Raw genomic sequence first — 22,104 nt, 5'->3', positions numbered from 1 at the left:
TAAGAGAAGACTATTACCTTGTTCAAGCTTTGCTAGAACCAATTTTTTTTTGTTTGGATTTGGAACTAAATAAACAAATTGTTGAAATACATGATTCCAGTAGATGCATTGTAGTTGCACCCTTAATCAAAACATATACTGTCTACTCCACTAATAGTCTAGCTAATCTGTTAAGGCTTTATGGTAGTTTATCAGTCATCCAGATCCAATACCTATTCCAAGTCTTCACACAGTAAAATCTCACTGCCATTTGGTTTAGCGTACCTTGGTATCCCGTAAATTCTTCCAAATATTTAGTAGCAACTTGCTGTCTAAGCTATTACAAGGTTGAGATGTTTCATGCAAAAAATGGAGCTGTCTTGTGAAAATTTTGTCCTGCACACATATCTTGAAAATAAATATTTATAGAAGATCCACCACGCCATACTTTGAAGTTTGAAGTATTTTGTGAATTTTATCAGTAGGTACCATATATAAATGTAAACCTTCTAGTGCGCATAAGTGGATTCCAATAGCTTCATATCATTGAAGGTGTATATACTTATAATTTATGTTAGGTAACTTGTGTCATGAGATTGAAGGTGTAGAGATATGTTCAATGGATTAGAAGCTTCTGCAAAGATTTGATACATTTGTACCATTATCTGAATTGATTTTATTACAGAGCTTGTAAAATACATTACTAAACCCCTCCCTTTTCAGACCAATAAGCAACCTACTAGACATGTATGTCGCTGGACATGACTTTAGGAGGCCTTAAACAATGTTGACTAGCAATTTTCTAGATTCCTAATGGTACTGTTGGATAATCTTGACCACATGCAGGAATATCTAAATTTAAAAGAATGTGATTGAAATATTAGGAGAGCTTTGGCAAGATCCAACTATATTTAGACCATAACGAATATAACTTTTTACATTTGTGCTGTGTGTGTGTTGTGAAGGGAAGAAATTAATTAATACTTATTGGAAGCAGCTGGGCTTTACCTAGCCGTACCAATTTCCAGCTCTTTGAAGAAGTCGTACCCTACTCTAAGAGCCTACAAAAGAGCCGTACCATAGCAAAGGGTTGAATGATATTTATAAAGACTTGGGAGCAATTTTCCTTGATCTCACGTGGCCTCCATAGGGCCCCACCAAGCTAGGCACAACTTCTATTAGGCTACCGTACCTTCCTTTAATGCTGTTGTAATTCAACAAAGAGTGCCTTGCCATATTTTTGGGCCCATTGTGAATAACGTGGTATCTTGGGGAACTCATAACATGGTCCAATTTGGAAAAGCTTGGTAAAAGAAAGTCAACAAAACCTCCGCCACCTTCCAAAAGTAGAAGCAACCTTACTTGTAGCTGCAATGCCTTGTAGAGGAGTGCAGTACTAGTGGGAAGGAGTCCGTACAGATGGAAAAGGGAAAAATAAGGATGTTGGATGATTGGTTGTTGACCATTCTTTTGTTGAGGTCAGCATGTTAAGCTTCAAATATTAGTTTTTATCTATGTTATTAATTCTGTGAGTAATAGTAGTACACAAAATTATTTAATGATATTTGATGCATATGTTATTCAACAATCTTGGCAAAATTGAATTGCTATCAATATTCAGAAATTGAGAAATCAATGTTATGATTACCATTATGATAATTCTTCAAAACATGTTGAAAAAGCAAATTCAGTCTTGCTGAATACAAAATATTTAATGAAATATTTGTGTACTAAAACTCTGGAAAATTGTAAAAATTTGGTTCGAAAATTTGGTCCAGCTTATTACAGTGGTATCAGAGTAGAGTATCCTACCAGCCAGTGGGAATTTGAGGCACTTTTTGTTAGCGGAAATTTCTTATGCAGATTGAGGGTTCACGGAGGTATTATTTTAGAAGAAGGGCAAATAATCTGCTAGAATAGTCAGATGTTAAGAGGAAGTTCTCATTGCAGATTTGTTTGTTGAGGGAGCTCTAGGGAACATGTGTGACGGGATAGACCCAAATGAGTGCAGTTCAATGCAAATTTTGAATGCTCTTGCTAGAGGGCAGTAGCAGATAGTCTAGTTGATGCAACATATGAATGCCGATCAAAACAATAGAGGCAACAATGGCAATCAAGGGAACAATGAACAAGCCACAACACCAACGTATGTGCTAACAATAATTCTAGGGCAGTTAGTGGGACAACAACTAGACCTCTAATGCCTACTTTTCTACAGAACACAGTTGGAGCAATAGGAAATCAGTAGAATGTAGATGAAGGTTTTGTAGAGTGGTTGCATGAGTACGAGGCATTGGGTGATGGATTTCATGGTGCTATGTCTCCACAGGATTTCTATTAGCTCAAGATCAAGGATGGACCCAACAAGGATAGAGGCCCTAATAGTCATGATTTGAAGAAGAGGTTGGGCAAGCTCTCTATTCCTACTTTTGATGGCTCTAGTAAATGCACAACAAGATCATGGGCTCAAAAACTTGATACTTATTTCTCATTGAACCCTATGTTTGAGAATGAGGCTATCAAGTATGCCACTTTGCACTTGGATGGTGATGCACATGAATGGTGGTATCATAAGATGGTGACGTAGTGTCATAATCTCATTAACTCTTATGCAGAATTCAGCCAGAGGCTTATAGACAGATTTGACAAGAAAGACCAAAAATACAGTTCTGGGAGTTAGCCCTTTTGAAACAACATGGTTCAGTGGATGCTTACGTGTCAGAATTTTAAAGGTTGTTAGTTATGATTCTTGATATTTCAGAGAGGAGGTTGATACTTCTTTGTTTTGGAAGGATTTGTTGTTTGTAACTAGGGCTATATAGGGTTCGGATTGCCTTAAGGCAACATCCGAACCCTTTTAGGTCTGGGCCCTAAAGGGTAACGTGCCCCAAGTCTAGGCCCTGCCCTATTCCTCACGCTATCCTAAATACACACGCCATAATAATATTGGCGCCAAAACTTAAAGGAGGCCGACTTACAAATAAGGGTTAAAGGTGCATATAAATAAAAGACATTTCACAAGTCAAATACATTCAGTTTTTGCTTATGCTCTCAGTTATGCAAAATAACTCCAGCAAGGTGCGAATTCAGTCTATGTGAAATACTTCAGTCAAGGTGCAAATTCAGTCTAATCTAAGTGCGACCTTGATACCTAGAAGTGCGAATATTATTGTGCAAGTTGAAGACTCTGCTGATAACACAAGATTCAACTTTGTGTGAAGATCTCTATGCCCTAATTGCAAACTGAAAGTGTAGATTCAGTTGTCAAGAAAGTGCAGACCTGGTGCATGTGAATGTCCAGATTCAGCTGTTAAAAGGAGCAGACCTGGTGCATGTCAAGGTCCAGATCTGGTTGATGTTAAAGTTCAGACCTGGTGTTTAAAAAGGGCAGATCTGATTCATGCAAGTGTGCAGTTTGAAGATCTCACTTTTGAGCTAAGTATTGTATTATTATAATTCAGAATTGAATACATAATCTGACCTGTGGGTCTTTAGTGCTGGGTTTTTCCTCCTTGGAGATTTTCCCAGGGTAATTGAGTTGGTCTCTTGTGCACTCATTTCTTTCTTTCATTTACTAGTCTTATTCACTTAATCCTAATCTGAAATTACATATTGAAAGTCTGATTGCTGGTCTAATACTCAAAATCCAACATGGTATCAGAGCTAAGGTTATACTAACATTCAGATTTCAGCAAGCCTTTTACTTTTAGTTGCTGTTCGTTTTTCAGATTAAGATAATGGTAGGGTTGAAGAGGATAGAGTTGATGGGGCACTCAACTTTACCTCCTGGAAAGTTTTGTACCCTTTGAGGGGAATGACTTACTAAATGTTTGGGAATCAGATTGAAGAATAAGGACATTGAGGGGTCCACATCAAAGGTATAAAGGATTCAATCAAATAAGTGTCTTCATTCCCCTGGTTTCAAGAAGGGTTCACTTTTCTTGAGCATTTGCATTGGTTTGCCTTGTTGTTATAACCCTAGTTGGGGCCTTATCTAAAAGCTAAGGATGCTCTAACTTTCTATCACATCAAGAGTATTATTGAGGGTTTGCATATTTTCTAGGTTTTGTAATTTTGTCTAAACCCTACATTGATATATATTTCATGATTCTTAACCCTTGACGTGATCTGATCCAATATTAATGATGATTGAAGCTGTTATTGAATGGTAGATTTATTTTGCTACTAGACATGCAACACTTTATTATTGGACCTAGGTGTTGTTGCTAGACATGAGATGCCAATCTTCCCTTGTCCCATTGTTGTTGTTTTGTGTTACTTGATGGCACAAAAGGTACCTCTTCCGATTGGCTGTGATCATTCCATCACCCTGGCAATGTATGTCTCTTATTGCTGGATGATTGGACCTATAGGGCTTCTGTAGACAATGATACATCATTGTTAATTGGTTATGATGATGCTTTGATGCTCTGTCCTACATAGTAGAGGTTAGTATGTGTTGCAGTAAATAGCATATGTAGGAAGAGTGAAAGATGAATGATTCAATAAAGACAGAGGCTTCCTCTTGTGATTAGCATTGAGGTTACTACAGGTTGAGGTAAGCATTTCACTTGTTAGTTTATTCTACTTCCATAAAAGCTGAAGATTCCGTTCCATTTGATATTTATCAATCATATGTATGTGGCCAACTATATATTGTGATTGAGTCACTAAGGTTTATCAATTTCATTTGTTCAGATAACTTGGTTATGTACATCGCTTGCCTGAAACTGACATTTGTTCTTCTGATCAGTATAGAAGGTTCCTTTTAGGCATGGCTGGCTATTCAGATGTTGACTAGTTTGTACATCAGCCTCTCATTTAACTCTCAGGGTCAAAAGTGAAGGGTAAGGTTGGCCTCTCAGCTTTTCAGAGATTCTTGGGCTTGAATAGCTTAAGGATGCTGGAGGATTAACAACCAATGAAAGAGATAAGCCTTCCTTTATGATTAATTATATCTGATTTTAATTTGATTGTTCTCTTCAAGTTAATATTTGATTCAAGTTTCAGAGGGAGCTTGAAATAGCTATGAAATCCTATACAAACCTTCAGCTCATCTCCTTACTAAAAAGATGACTAAAGGTACGTCATAGGGACCTTTCACAGAAAGTGAAAATAAGGGAAATAAAAATTTAGTATCTTCAGATTTATATGATGAGTGCTTTCTTTATTGATTCTTATATTTGATTGTCAAATGTTAAAGATTAAGAGGGAGTCCTATATGCCCAGAAATACTTTTCAAAGCACAGATGATTGTGAGTTGAAGCTGTAATCACCTTTGAAGATTATCTCAGGTTCTGATTGAACAAGAAATGCTACAGATAAGGAAGTCAGTTCAAGCATTTCCTTCAACTTGGATACTCTGGGCCTACAGTGAACAGTCCTCAGTTGCATTGAGTAATGCTGAAGCTAATTCACTGTTGCAAGTTTTGCCTCAGGAGAAGTAGTGTGGCTTCTCAAAATTCTTGTTAAAGTTATTTGATTTATTATCAAAATTGTATATAAATATTTGACAATGCAATGTTTTATGGCAGGACAATCCTGTGTTGCAAATGTTCTCACCAAGTCCCTTGAAGCTTGAGATAGACTTGGAGCTGTGAAGAACACCGCCTTGGTTGAGAGGGAGTCTCAACCTCAGTGATACATTGTGTTGTATCAAACCACCCTTTGCGGGCAATGTAAGGTGTTATTGTAATCTTCTCAGGGAGAAGAGTAATTGTTAACCATCCTCTACGGGCAATGTAAGATGGTATTGTAATCTTCTCAGGGAGAAGAGTAATTGTTAAACATCCTCTGCGGGCAATGTAAGATGGTAGAAAAGATCCTCTCCACCCTCTGTTGGCATTATAAGGTGGATCCAGTCTATGCTTGTGTGCAAGCTGGAAGATTATATTATGTAGTTCCATTGTATGCATGTGTGCAAGATGGAAGACTACAATATTCTGATTATGTTTATTCCATTCTTTGCTTGTGTGCAAGATGGAAGATTATGATGTTACATTCTTCTCTGGGAGAAGATTGAGGTAAAAGTATTACATTCCTCTCTGGGAGAAGATTAAGGAGGATACTTATGTGCAAAATGGAAATAAAGATGGTCTTGCAATCTTCTCTGAGAGAAGATTAAAATTGAAAGTTCTCCATCCTTAGCAGGCAATGAATGATGGATATCATGGAAAGAGTCCACGATGTGCATGAATATACTTATGTATGAATTCATGACTTGCAGGCGTGCATGTTAAAGTTTGGATTCATCCTCTACAGGGAATGCAAGATGGATATTATGGGCTATTATTATGTGATGCTACTTATTGTGATCCTCTCTAAGGAGTATTGAAGTTGATAGCTAAGTTCGGATTACAAATTGAAAATTGATTGTATTATTTAGGTTTGGGCACTAATCACGTAACTTGGTTGTAAGATTATTTTTCTCCCTAGTTAAGAGGGAGTGTTGATTCGGGACATGATGCAAGAGGCACCATTCATCTAAAGTACATTAGCACGGATGAACAGATTGCGGACATCCTTACCAAACATGTATCCAGAGTGAAGTTCGAATACTTCTGAGACAGATTTGGTGTTCTGAAAAAAAAAACGGAACCCTGATTGAGAGAGAGCTTCAATCTCAATGACTCTATGTGCAGCACTTTGAATCATCCTTTGCTTGTGTGCTAGAATGATTTATGTCCAATCTATGCTTGTGTGCTAGATGGATAATCTCATTAACTCTTATGCAGAATTCAGCCAGAGGCTTATAGACAGATTTGACAAGAAAGACCAAAAATACAGTTTTGGGAGTTAGCCCTTTTGAAACAACATGGTTCAGTGGATGCTTATGTGTCAGAATTTTAAAGGTTGTTAGTTATGATTCTTGATATTTCAGAGAGGAGGTTGATACTTCTTTGTTTTGGAAGGATTTGTTGTTTGTAACTAGGGCTATATAGGGTTCGGATTGCCTTAAGGCAACATCCGAACCCTTTTAGGTCTGGGCCCTAAAGGGTAACGTGCCCCAAGTCTAGGCCCTGCCCTATTCCTCACGCTATCCTAAATACACACGCCATAATAATATTGGTGCCAAAACTTAAAGGAGGCCGACTTACAAATAAGGGTTAAAGGTGCATATAAATAAAAGACATTTCACAAGTCAAATACATTCAGTTTTTGCTTATGCTCTCAGTTATGCGAAATAACTCCAGCAAGGTGCGAATTCAGTCTATGTGAAATACTTCAGTCAAGGTGCAAATTCAGTCTAATCTAAGTGCGACCTTGATACCTAGAAGTGCGAATATTATTGTGCAAGTTGAAGACTTTGCTGATAACACAAGATTCAACTTTGTGTGAAGATCTCTATGCCCTAATTGCAAACTGAAAGTGTAGATTCAGTTGTCAAGAAAGTGCAGACTTGGTGCATGTGAATGTCCAGATTCAGCTGTTAAAAGGAGCAGACCTGGTGCATGTCAAGGTCCAGATCTGGTTGATGTTAAAGTGCAGACCTGGTGTTTAAAAAGGGCAGATCTGATTCATGCAAGTGTGCAGTTTGAAGATCTCACTTTTGAGCTAAGTATTGTATTATTATAATTCAGAATTGAATACATAATCTGACCTGTGGGTCTTTAGTGCTGGGTTTTTCCTCCTTGGAGGTTTTCCCAGGGTAATTGAGTTGGTCTCTTGTGCACTCATTTCTTTCTTTCATTTACTAGTCTTATTCACTTAATCCTAATCTGAAATTACATATTGAAAGTCTGATTGCTGGTCTAATACTCAAAATCCAACAGGATTGACAAAACCACTATGCGGTTGGGTTAAGGCATTTGACCCACCTACTCTACATGATGCAATAAGAAGAGCACATAACATTGAGTTTTCTACCTCTAAGGGTAAACTTAGTTCAGATGACTCAAATGCCAAACAACAAAAGAAGCCTCAAAAAGAAGAGTCCCATATTCAGCCTCAAAGGAGCTTACCACCCAAAACAAACAAGGAGAATGAATCAAAGGAAGAACTTAGAAAGAAGAATTTGCATTTCCAATGTAGGGAACTGTTGAGGGGTGTTTTGACACACTCATCAACATGTAGGTAGAACACCAAATGCACCACCTCTCCTGAAAGGAAACCAACCTCAAGAGCTTGATAACCCCAAGGTCTCTTTGTGTCAGGTGATGACAATGATGGATAATTCAGTGGCTTATGTAGCTGTAGCTGTATAAGGGGCTGCTGGTAATCAAGTAAACAAGTGGTTAAATGCACAAGGAGATCAGCAAATAAGATAAACAATATATGAACAGGCTGCTCCAATCATCTATTGCACAAAATTGAACACTTTCAGCACTATAACAGCAGTAGGACAACTTGCAAATATGAAGAATCTGATTTATAACAGCAAGTTTTTAAAAATCTGCTCCTAAACTAATTAGATTTTTAAAAAAGAACAAAGATGAGGGTTTAGAGGAAAATAAAATGAAAATAAAAAAAGGACCAGCTTTGCATTTAATTTGATATCTTTTATCTTGTAGGATCCAATGAAATTCGATTAAGATACAATGCCATGACTAGTATTTCACACAATCATAAACATCATAGATGCAAGATCCTAAGGAATTTTGTGAAAATGGTAAAGTGATTGCATAAACTACCATATTACATGTACAATTATTACACAAATTTTTTAACTTCACCATTAAAGATGTAAACGTTCAGCACTTTATTGAATTCCATCAAATAATCCAAATTTCAAAACATAGCAAATACAAATGCATCACCATCCAAGTGAAGAACCAGCAAGTTATGGAAATGTGATACACTTTCAGCAGACATGCACTCTGAAAATCATCATTATCCTTGTCTTTATGCTCTGGAAATTGCTCTCCTAGATTCCCCCCCCTCAAAATGAATGACACACCTTATAAAGAAGTGATTTTACACTTTGTTTCTTGATTGACTCAAACTAATCTCAAATTTAGATCAACATTTTAGGGTAAGCCCTATCTCAACTTTAAGTTACAATGAGATAAGATGAGTCCTACTAGACCACACTATGAGTGAATTACAACTCAAAGTTCAAGTCACATTCTCTTTGTTATCCTCATGCAACTCTTGTTTTCCGTCCATCATGCAAAAGTGAACTTGTTGTAGAAGATCGATGCAATCATGCATAGTATGCTTTCTTCACATCTTCACATATCTCCATATTGTTTCCAACATCTTAAACCTACAAACAAGCAAAAAGAGCATCAAATTCTTCATCATAAAATCAAATCAATCAAGAAACATCAAGGTCTATCAGCACAATCATTAAGTCAATGAACTCCAAATTCTGGGCAGATTTGTTGCAACTGGCAATTTAAAAAAAATTGTTATAATTCAAGGTCTTCATCCTTGGATCTGCATCTTCAACTCATATCATATTATCCTTGATCCCATTATTCATCTAAATCAAGTTTTCGTAATAATGCAAGTAAAAATTAAGAGATAACCATTGCTGTCCTAAAGTTGTTAAGCCTGTCAACATGCATCTTTGGACAGCTGTATGAAGCTCTTAGGGAAATGACGATTGCTCCCTATACCCAAACCTATATGGATTACATTTTTCAATCACAGAACCACCCAAAATGAAATGAAATACAATACAATTCTTGGTTCACAAAACATGCTCAAATATGAAAATACCATCGATACTGTTTATGACAGTCATAATTGTCTGCGACATTTTGGCTGCACTTTTGATTCTTTAGGATTAAAATCAGGTATTTTCATGGGTATTATGACTTTAGAAATTAGGAATGACATTCCTCCATCGTATCCAAAAGGTATATCTCATTTTCATTGAGTAAATTGTGAGAACTTTTAACCAGTCCTAAAAGTGCTGTTGCTGATCATTATTTGCAGCAGTCACTAAGCTCATGAAAAACTTAATTTCCAGGAAGCCCATGCCCTATAACTCATTGGGTGATGTCTTGACTTCATGTAGACTATTCCCAATATCCATTTAAGTCAAAATTCATGGTTTATGAGCACAAAAAATTCACCATATTGCTGTCCAAAAGAGGGAAAATATTGAATATGATTGGGACAGAATTGCATCACATGAAAAATCATATTGATTTGCAAATCTCTAGCTCAAAACACATTGGATAGAGTCTGAATACCTTGTAAACAACTTGAATTGTTCATTTGGGCAAAATTTCATGTCTCATTGGTTTGAAAACTTTACCATACTGCAGCCCCAAAGAGATAAAATGTTGATCATGTCTAGGACAGCACTGTAGCTGTGATGTAAAAAAGCATTTGCATAGCTACCCACTTCACCTTATGGTTCTTAATTGTCCTCTAAGATTCTCAAGATGGTCTCCACCCATTTATTTCCATTGGAAACAAGGATTTATTCCTGCATCTACATTGCCAAGCAACCCAAAATGAAAGTCACACCCAAATCTTCTAAAACCCTCAAAACATTTTCAGATTTTTGAAGCTTGTGAGAATTTTAGAGCCTTTATTTAAGACTATATATTTCATGGTATCAAACAAGACTCATAATAACCCTTTCTTCTCTAAACCATGGTTTTTGAAATGGAATAAAAGAGAAAGAAACCTTGTATCTCCTGTTTAACACAATCCATGAAGAAGTCCTGATAGCCATTGTTGAAAAGCATAGTGATAACATCCCTACAATATTAAAAGAAATAAATTCATTAAATCTGAAATAAAAATCATGAAATATAGATCCATGTGAAAAATAATTGAATGAATTAATTATGAATATACAACTGTATATAAAGGAATTACAAGACGGTGTTCTAAAAAGAACGAATTGTTAATCTAAAGCTTCAACATGAAGCTAAAATGCTTAAAGCGCTAAATAAAGTTAAAAAGCTAAAATCTAAAAAGCAAACTATGAGTTCTTATAAAAGAAGCAATAGTTTCACTTAACGAACTAAAAAGCTAAAAAGTTAAATGACCATTAATAAAAGAACTAAATATAAGTGACTAAAATATAATTAAATATTCTTATACCCTCCCTTAATAGTTATTCTATCTACTACACCAAGTTGCCCTCTAAATTTGACAAACTTTGCTAGGCTCAGAGACTTAGTGAGGATATCTGCAATCTGATCTTCTTTTGGAATGTACTGCAATATCATTGATCCATCTTCAACATGCTTGCGGATGAGATGTCAATGAAGCTCTACATGCTTTGGTCCGCTCATGTAAGACTAGATTTTTGGCTAATTTCAGATCCCCTTGATTATCACAAAACAAGGGAGTAGGTCCTGGTTGAGACATTTGCATGTCTGCAAGCATCCCACGTAGCCAAATTGCCTCACAAGCTGCCTTAATAGTTCCCCGATACTCTGCTTCAGTGGAAGAAAGAGCTAGTGCTTGCCGATTCTTGCTGGTCCATGTGACTGCACCTATGCCCAAGTTGAAAACATACCAATAAGTTGACTTTCTGTCATCAACACAACTTGCCCAATTTGAGTCTGTGAAACCAACCAGCCTAAGATTTTTGCTTTTGCCGTACAAAATGCCAAAATCAGGAGTGCCCTTCACATACCTTAGCACACGCTTCGCTGCAACCCAATGTTCAGCTTTTGGGGTTGACATGAAGCGAGAAATATAGCTCACAGCATAACTTATGTCAAGTCTAGTGGCGGTGTGATAGATGAGGTTGCCCACTAGTTGTTTGAATGAAGATTTATCCACTATAGGTGAATCTGATTTGGTTGACAATTTCAGCCCTATCTCCATAGTTGTAGATGCAGGTTTGCAATCTTGCATCCAAAATTTATCCACTAGGCTCTTGGCATACTTTGACTAAGAAATGAATATGTGGATATCAGTCTGCCAAACTTCTACACCGAGACAATAATGGAGAAGTCCCAAATCTGTCATATCAAAATTCTTGCACAAATTCTGTTTGACTTGCTTGATTAAATGTGTTGCATTGCCAGTAATGATGTATCGTCAACATAGATGACTAGAAATAGAATATCATCACCGGTATGCTTGACATACAAATTTGGATTGGAAGGACTCCTCTGAAAGACTTGATCAATCAAGTACTTATCAATTTTTATGTACCATGCACGAGGAGCTTGTTTGAGGCCATAGAGTGCTTTGACTAGTCTGCATATCTGGTGGTTTTTTTCGATGTGAGATTTTGCCAAGATCAAGGGCACAATGAAAAGCACACAAAAGAGAGACAATAGTTTGACAAGAACAAACTGTATTCTCATCAATATGCAAATGATCAATTGGATTAACCAATACAATGAATATGGGCCTGCATATATAGGCAAGGCCAAATGGATATGTGAGCACACAATCATGACATGTGGCTCAATGAGAAACAAGGGTAGGTAAGAAAAAGTAGGGTTAGGTAGGAGAAATAATATAATATTCCACAAGAGGTGGATCACTGATAGGGAGAGTCCTATTCTTCCACCATTGGAGTACTATGATGGTTTTGTTCTAGTCTCTCTTAGGGCCCCTAGTCTTCTCCTTTAAGACTACAAGATACTTCCCTACCATTAGTTTCTTGTTTCACCCTTCTCAAGCTCACACAGTAAGCTTGCTCACTATCTCTCCTAATTCATTCACCATGACCTTGCAGGGGTGTAGGATAATCAAAACATGCTCACTCATTGCAAAACCACCCATCTTGTTTGGTTAGGTAATCTTTCATCTTTCAGCTTCAAGTTATCTAAGTTTCAGGGCTTGTAGCCTTTTGGATACTCTGTCAGTTTCCAGTGGATTCCCCTGCAACTTACTTCTTCAATGTTTACTAACACCTAGCCGGACTATTACCAAGCTCGCCTAGGGCCAGTTTGCAGGATCAGCCAATGCCATTTCCCGGTCTCCTTCTAATGAAATCCTACTGTACATGGTCGACTCTTCTTGACAACCTCCAATGGCCGTGTGGATCCCACGATGGAGTTTCAAGACATAGCCATATTACAGCTACTTGTTACAAACAGAGAACAAAAAACAAAATGGAAAACAAAACTTTATTTACAAACCCCAAACTTGCCATGGATTCAACTCAGGAACTCACACAAACAAGGAAAAGAAACATCAATACTATCTGTTGTGGCAAACTTAAAGATTTTAAGCCATTATCTACAATTCACGAGCAAAAATTAAACTTTCTAAAAGAAAACCAAAAAACAAACTTTGATATTGTTGATTAGAAAAACAACAAAAATGATTTTTCCTCTGAGGTAACCAACCTCTTACAAATGCCCATTGGGTCTTTTATATCCTCCTTCCCTTGTCGTGAATCACTCCAAATGGACGAGATTAATTTCGACACAAACGGTTACCAGCTGCAACCGATTTTTAGTTTCCATTGGGTCATCGGGGTAGCAGCAAAACATGGCTTTCGATGGTCGATGGCAACGCACCAAATAGAAAGCGATCCCATTGGAGCATCGGGTGGCAAGAAAACACGTCCTGCCGATACCCGAGTGGCAAGAAAACACGTCCTGCCGATACCCGATAACAACACTCCGAACACTGATGACTTATCGGGTCATCAGGGTAAGTGTGAACCACTCCTGCCGATAACTCCACTCCACGCCTAAGCGATCTCATCGGGTCATCGGGTTAGGGTAAAACCGGGCTTGCCGATAACCGATGGCAACGCTCCAAGCACTGGCGGTCTCATCGGGGAAAGACTTGCCGATGCCAACATGACAAAATACATTCTAGGCTTCCTGTAAACAAACTACTGGACTTGAACTAGTCCTTACGTATGCACATGACCTTTGCAAGGTCTCTTCAAGCCAAAATTGTAAGGGTATCTGCTCAACCCTTAGGTGCTCCTGCACCATACTCCCCAAAAAGGAAAGAAGCTAAGTCACCGCCGGTGACAACAGATTGGAATCAATGCCACGCTTCTGGAACTCACTTTCAGCAACCCAGGTGGCCTCATCTTCAGGCAAGTCTCGCCATTTGATGAGATGCTCCATATAAACGCCATGGCGGGTCTGCCTCATAACTCGGGAATCGAACACCTCTCAGCTTGTGGTTTAGCGGACGAGGGTAAAATCAAATCAGTGATTACCTCTGCTTTTTTAGGAATGCTGTGACCATTGATGGCTGTAGGTCCTTTATACTTGACAAGATCAGATACATTAAAAACCGGCGAAAGGTACTGTATACGTGCTGAGTGTACAGTACTTTGCTGATCAGTCGCCACATTTCTACACCACATGCATCTGTTGAAATCATCGACAGACAATAGAAAATACCTACATCCAGTGACTGATGGAGTGTTCATGGGACCACAGATATTTGCATGAACTAGCTGCAAGACCTTGGATGCTCTCCAAGCGTCTCCATCTAAAAATGGAGTGCTATGTTGCTTTCCAACTTGACAAGCTCTGCAAACTCCATGATTCTGAGTCTGAATCTCAGGTAATTCAATAACTAGATCCCCCTGAACCAATTGAGAGAGATAGTGAATATTTAGGTGCCCATATCGTTGATGCCAAAGAGTGCTGATGGAAGTACTCCTAGCTGCCATGGCGAGCTCTTGAAAACCATCAGAATTAACAAGTCTATAAAGACCAAGATCCTCAATGCCAACAACAACTATAGTGCAAGTCTCCTTGTCAACAATGCTGCACTGGTGCAAACCAAAGATGGCATCCAGCTGTGGAGAATGTTGCATAATTTGACTGATTGACAGTAGATTGAGCTTCCTACCAGGTACAAAGTATACATTGAGAAATATCAAATCCCTCCCACCAGATGAAATCTGAATGTTGCCCTTGCTGGCGATAGTATACTCTTCGCCTCCTCCAAAGATCACTGATTTAGTGAAAGACATGTACTCTGTAAACCAATCCTCACGACGTGTGAAATGCCGAGAGGCTCCAGAGTCAATGTAAAAGGCTGATGATTGCCCATCATCAAATGGGCTTTGGGCCATGAATGCATAGAAGGCATATTCCTTCTAATCAAGATTCGTTGCAGAATTGGCCTTCTGCTTGGACCCTCCTTGTTTGAATTGCTGGGATGCTATCAACTTCTTGCAATCTGAAAGATGGCAACTGAGATATTGGCACAATCTGATTTGTTGTTTCAATCAAGTTCTTTGACCAGCGAAAAATGGTTTGATTTTCAATGTAGAGTTTTGTGCTTTTTGGATTTTTTAGGTTTATGCTTGAAACCTTGACAATGTAGAAATGAATACAAGTGCAAATTCATAAAGAATAATTAACTAAAATTATGTTGCAGACTTCTGATTTTATTTAACAACAATGAACAAATGGAAATAAATAATTATTTTTCAACAATCAAAGTCAATAATGGCCTACTAGTCATCCAACGCTAGGATTGAAAGAGAATTATTGGCCTGAATAGGTAGAAAGAATGATAGAAGCCCTTCCAACGACAACTAATAACTCCAATGAGCTTTATTCACCTCCAAGATAATTACCAAAAACAAATCTGTGAAGAAATCTTAGGTTCAGAGAATCTTGCCAGGCAGGATCTCTAGGAATGACCAATTTTCCTCACTGTTTTGCTAACATAGCTCCAGAATGATGTAATATCACCAAACAAAACTTTGATATCTTCTTATTAACTGTTGACAATAATTTTTGAACAAAAAACCAGCTGCAAACCCTTCTATTTATTTTTATTGAAACCCCAGGCAAGCTAAAATAGTACGGCTAGCTAGCTCCAAAATGACACAATTTTCAATGAGATGTCTCTTATTCCTGCTCAGATCTAAAAATCAGACCCTAATGATGTTGTATTACTGCAATTAGCTCTTGAATTTGGTTCTAATAACCTGATAAGAGCTTCCTTTGCTGAACAAATTGCTGATTGGTTTCAAGGGATTTTGTCATGTCCCCTCCCTAATCATTATATATATAAAACTTAAATTACTAATTAATATAATATTTATTAATGAAAGATTAATTGAAATTATTAAATACTTGTTTGTTTATTAATATTACTATTTAATATTCATTAATGATAATATTCTGAAGATAGATATTCATGACTAAACCATGACCACAGTGGCACTAATTTGGAAGAAGTCAATGTCTACTAAGTAGGACTGATTCTATAAACAAGGTACGCAATTATCATAGTCAGTAATCAAAGAAAATTTAGGGATTATGTTTTCTAAATAATCAATTCTGGAATAACGATCATATTATGAGGCCCATACCAGAACATCGACACCCCCATGTGCCTTATGCGACGATTTGTTTAAATTTATTGTCAGCAATTCATGGTCAAAGACTACAACAAGTAATCCTTAGTGGCAAAAATGACCTTATCGATATCATGATGTGGATTCAATGTCTGCAGTGATATACTTACCAATCAACAACAAACAATCATAATCGCTACAAGTAAATGTTACGGCAATCAGCAAGTAAGCACATTACATATCATGTTATAAAGAATGATTAAATCATTAGTTAAGTCTTAGTCGATCAACTCAACTAAGCAAATACCAATATCGCCGCCAAAGAGAGGTCTAAGATCAATGTCTAACAAATTATTGAATAGTTAACCATAAGGAGTGCGAAGAAGAGTTTTATATTAAGGGTGCGATGTAGAGTCACCACTCCTTCAATCTCAGCATTGATATTAAATGACATCAATAATCATTTGAAGGGGGGTACGTGTGGGGGAAATAGGAAGAAAAAGAAATGCCATGACAGGAAAGGAGGAAACACGTATGCTTAACATAGGAAGTCTATTAATGTTTGAATGCAGAGCTTAACAAGACTGCAACACGTATGATAGTCATTCTTAACTTCTTATACAGTGGCAGACCAGATCTGACGCATGACAGATCTGTCTGCCCATACACTCTACTAAATATAATTTTTGCTTTTTAGTCTGTGACGGTAATATTAAGTTATATCTTCAGTAATTAGAAAATACATAAAGATTTGATAATATAATTTAATTTCCTTTATTTATATTCCAGTCAGACAAGGATAATAGATTTATTCAAATAATAATTGTCAGCAAGATTGTCCAGATCAGATCAGAACTGTCATTAAGTCATTGGCAGTATTCCCTTCTTAGTGGCATGAACGGTGACATGCTTAATAGGTATGTTTCATATATGAAGAACGATAATATTTTGTAATTACATAAATATTAATAATAATATAATTATTATAATTATTATAATAATTTTTGGAATCCATTCTGCAGTAATATATAATAAATCATATTATAGGTAATCGATAAATAGGTAGTTAATAAATATATAAATGATTTATAATATAATATAATTCATTTATCTGTTTATTTAAATGTTCAAATCAGAATAAGGATAATATATTTGTGATATAATATCAATAAGAGCATACACACATACATATATATACATAATGTCTTAATCAAACAAATAACAATATTTGATTGTAAATCTGAAAGAGCTCATTAGATAATAAACAGTAAGAAAGATTATGAATGACAAAACTAATTCTTTAGTATAGGGGAATGAACAAATAAAAATATTAGGTTTGGTTCATGTTAAGATGGGATTGTTACCTAATCAATCTAGTTACCTAATCAATCTAGTTTAAGTTATAAATATATGGAACTAGATTAATTATGGTTAAAACAGGCCTAATCTTAGTAGGGGACATTACATATTTCGTCCTAACACCCTGGAATGGAGGTTTTCGTCCCCAAACCTGCTCCAGAACTCTGCCAAACTCGTTGCAAACCTGTAGAAGATAATATTCTCAAAATATAAACAACTCCATGCCAAAATAATTGTCAAATTCACATTTTATTTCAGCTCTAACTCTAATTTCGAATTAGGGTTTCATCTCCCCTTTTATTAATAAGATAACTTAATTTTATTTATGCCTCATGAAAAACGAACCACAAGGGGCCTCCATCATTATTTTAATTTGGCCCCCTCATTATTATAATAATATTTGCTAAAATGGCTAGGTAATAGGGCCAATGAATTATTATAACTTATTTCCCCATAAAGTGATTATAATATCACTTCATTATTATTTTATTAAATCCAAACTTAGGAAATATTAAAATATTTCCCTATTTAATATTTATTTATAAAGTGAGATTCGGGGCTCAGATTGGAATTCCGTCTGAAGTGCTATGATCACTGCTGACGACTGAAGCCCATGCAGGCTGACTGACAGTTCCTCCTAAAAAATAGGAACTTGCCCTAAAAAATAGGAACCTCGCTCAAAGTGCCAAAAACTGTCTGAGAGGCTCCTGCTCAGCTCCGTGGTCCCTCGGGTGGTCAACTTGTTAACTGCCAATTCCCCCTAAAAAATAGGAGACCTCCCTAAAAGATAGGAATTGTTGTCTGAACATCTGAATCAGCTCACAAAGCCCCCTGCAAGGCTCCATGACTCCTGAATGGGTTCCCTCTTCACTCCACTGGCCTACAAAAACCAAATGATAGGCCAATCCCTGCTCAACTGTCTGTCACCTAGGAAGGGGACATTACATAATCTTTCACCAAATGGCCCTACTGATGACAGTAGTTACACTGTAAGCTCTTCTTCTTCGAAGATTGCTGAGGTTGACCTTGACCTTGTCCTTTCTGCTGGAAGGATTGAGCTTTAGCTTTGTTCTTATCTGAAGCTTTGGCTGTGAAGGCTTGTTCAGTGAACGAACTAGCACTACTTCCAAACTGCCGCTTCCATCAATTCTGTTGTAAAAGCTTGTTGTAGAGATCAGGAAACTTCATATCAACACTAGTAGAAGAGATATTGAGCATATCGATAAAATGCTTGTAGGATCTGGGAAGGCTCTTCAGCATGATCACTACCATATCCCATATCCTCTTCATCCATGGTGCAACCAATAGCTTGCAACTGGTCATGGATGTCCTTGATCTTCGTAAGATGTGCCTGGATAGATGTCTTTTCATCCATCATGATAAAAAACAACATATTCTTCAGAAAGAAAGCTCGGCTCTTGTCGGACATTTCATGAAGATCCTTCAAGAGATCTCATATCTCTTTAGCTGTTTTACCTGAAGGCACCTGAGGGAGTTGATCATGTATGATTGATAACTTGATGAGCATGACAGCCTCACAAGTGCGCTCATCAAATTTATCTTGGTCTGTACTTCTTGTTGCAGGACGAGAAGCCCTGCCTAGAACAATTTGATCAAGGCAACAATATTCAAATATCGTTAACATACATTGTTTCCAAGTGTTGTAGTTGCGGCTGTTGAATTTTTTACTGTGTTCCAACATGATATTGGTTAAAGATGTCATCATGGAAATTGAGGTTGAATGAGGTCAACCTTGTGAAGGCACGCAAAACGAGATAGAAGAATTTGATTAAAAATCATAATAGAAACAACTACACAAAGAAACTAAAACACTAGAACAAAATTTGAGGCACAAATCCCAATGCACAAATTTCGAGGTTTGCTGAAAAACCCAAAAATTAAAATTTCCTGCAAATTTAAAACCTGGAAATTTTCTGAAAATAATCAGAAAAATAATAATCTACAAAAAATAAAAAAATTTACAGGCACAGAGCTCAATAATCTACAAAAATTAAAAATATTTACAGGCACAGAGCTCGAGGTATCTTTTTGCAGAATGAAAACATAATTTAAAAAAAAATATGCAGAAAAGATAACTGTGATTTTTTTATGAAAAAAAAATTGTAAAGAAAAGGAAAATCCTAGGTCGCAATAAAAATCGCATCAAATCCGCAAAGTCTTTGGTAATGAAGTTGCCCTCGTGGGTTGACAGAGCTGGAATAAAAAATCTCGCACCTAGAAAAATAAAAAACATGGAGGTCGTGAAAAATTGCACAAAAAAAATAGTTGCGGCTGCCACGAAAATTGCATGCGTAGCACAGAGATAAATTGTGGATTCTGAAAAAACCGTCTGCGAAAAAATCACGGGTCACAGAGGTGGTGGAAAGAAACAAAATCGTGCAGGCAAATCAGACGTTGCATCGAAAAATCATGTCGTAGAAATCTTGTAAAACACAAACCCACGAGTTGCAGACATAAACCCTTCTGCAAAGAAAATTCGCCCACAAAAAAAAACGAACCTGCAAAAGAAATCTGCCCAGAAAAATGTGATCTGCAGAAATGCAATCAGAAACCCTGCGAAAAAAAAACTCCTTGACCACAAACTCTAGCACGCCCATAAAAGAGACTTTGAAAAAATATCTCTTAAAAAAACTTTTTAAATTTTTTACTCGGAATATTTTAATTTTCATGCTTTGATACCATGAAAAATAATTGAATGAATGAATTACGAACATACAACCGTATATAAAGGAATTACAAGACGGTGTTCTAAAAGGAACAAACCGTTAATCTAAAGATTCAACATGAAGCTAAAACGCTAAATAAAACTAAAATCTAAAAAGCAAACTATGTGTTCTTATAAAAGAAGCAATAGTTTCATCTAACTAACTAAAAAGCTAAAAAGCTAAATGACCATTAATAATATAAGTGACTAAAATATAATTAAATATTCTAATACCATGAAATGTTCAACCTCTCAAATCAAGAGATGCACCATTCAATCCACATTACACAATTAATATCTATGAATTTCACTATGCCTGTGACTGATAACTGTAGGTTTCTCTCCTCTTCTCACCAAAATCATGCACAATAAACCCCCAAATCTTCAAAAATTAAGCATGCATGACCTAGCATAGTTCCCAAATGTGTAGAAGTTGAAAAATTATGCAAATGGTGTGAAAATTGAGATATCTATTATGTATCAATAGAGGTGAGTAATAAAATTAAAAAATCACGAAGTTCAACACTTCACTTCCTCAAATTTATCATTTTTTGTAAATATTGTTGATACATGATAGCCTCGGTAAGATAAATGATTGAATGAGAGATAAATGAAGTCTCTCATTCAATCATCTATCTCATCGATAGACTATGATAAGACTTCAGTCATCATTCCTTCGTCTGATAAATATAATTACTCTTCGATATGTCATCTTCGATTTATATTATATCAACAATAGTATGCATGATATATACAATCTAGTTGTGATCGTATCCCTTGATTCTTATATATAACCTTGCTAATAATCGGGTTCTTAACTAATGCACGAAATACAGATTGTTATCGGGTTTATTGTTAAACTACATAACATACCCGTTGTTATCGGGTTTTATGATAACTGTATATATACCAATTACTATTGGGTTTATTAAATGACTGCATACATACCGATTAGTATCGGTTCACTTGTTAATTATATGCACGCCAGTTAGCATCGGTTAACTTGTTAAGTTATATACATACCGATTGGTATAAGTTAAATGCGATTATGATTGAGGAGGTGCGATCAAGTAATATCTTGATTGGTCATGTCTAATAGACATGACTGGTCAAGGTATTGCTTGATCCTCCTTGTTGACATATATATATCAATCGGTGATTATGAGAAGAACGTCGAAATTCATAAATGCTCTTTCTCCATCTGCAACATACCAGATAATAATCAGATCTTTTATATTAAGAAATAACATATACTTGTAAGAAGAAAAATAACCTTGAATATAACTTGCATCTTGAATTGAAAATTGAATAACATTTACAAATATTAGCATGTGAGCTCATAAATGATAAATCAGTAAATTAATTTCTTTAAACTTATAAAGTTTATTAAAAAATTTAAATTATTCATCAAAAGAGGGTGATGGTTTAACTAATGTATTTACTTCAAATTCCAACCGTCAAATTTGAGATGAAAAGAAATACAAATTATAAATTTAAACTTCTTTTTCCTCTTTATTAATTTATTTTTTTGAATAACCTTTACCCTTGAATTTTCCCAAATTTTCAAAATGTGACCAATCAAACACTAAATTTTCATTTTCAAGAGATCTGAAGACCAATCAAGGAAGTGTATTATAAAATGCAAGCTTTTAAAGTATGCTTCAGTTAGACCAAAGTCCTCAAACCCAATCACATCATCAAATTAAATTTTGAAGAACACTAGCATGATGTCAAAGACAAGATCATCAATAAAATTTTCCATGTGAGCAAAAGTATCCAATAAAGAAAAGCTGTATCTCTCTTAACAAGACACCTCAAGCAAAGTGTGCTAAGACCATCAATTGAGAACTAGATTTACTCGATGACATCAAAT

The 22,104-nt window shown here is 36.2% G+C and overlaps 1 protein-coding gene across 4 annotated transcripts in view; it reads left to right on the top strand.

Moving 5' to 3' along the window:
* The window catches only part of LOC131062953 (calcium/calmodulin-regulated receptor-like kinase 1), a 99,451-nt gene that overhangs the window by 6,320 nt on the left and 71,027 nt on the right, over nucleotides 1–22,104 (top strand). The window lies entirely within an intron of this gene.

Source organism: Cryptomeria japonica, chromosome 6 (assembly GCF_030272615.1).
Source record: "Cryptomeria japonica chromosome 6, Sugi_1.0, whole genome shotgun sequence".
NCBI classification, from domain to species: domain Eukaryota; kingdom Viridiplantae; phylum Streptophyta; class Pinopsida; order Cupressales; family Cupressaceae; genus Cryptomeria; species Cryptomeria japonica.
The sequence above is the reverse complement of the archived record's forward strand: the minus strand, read 5'-3'. Positions and strand labels throughout refer to the sequence as shown.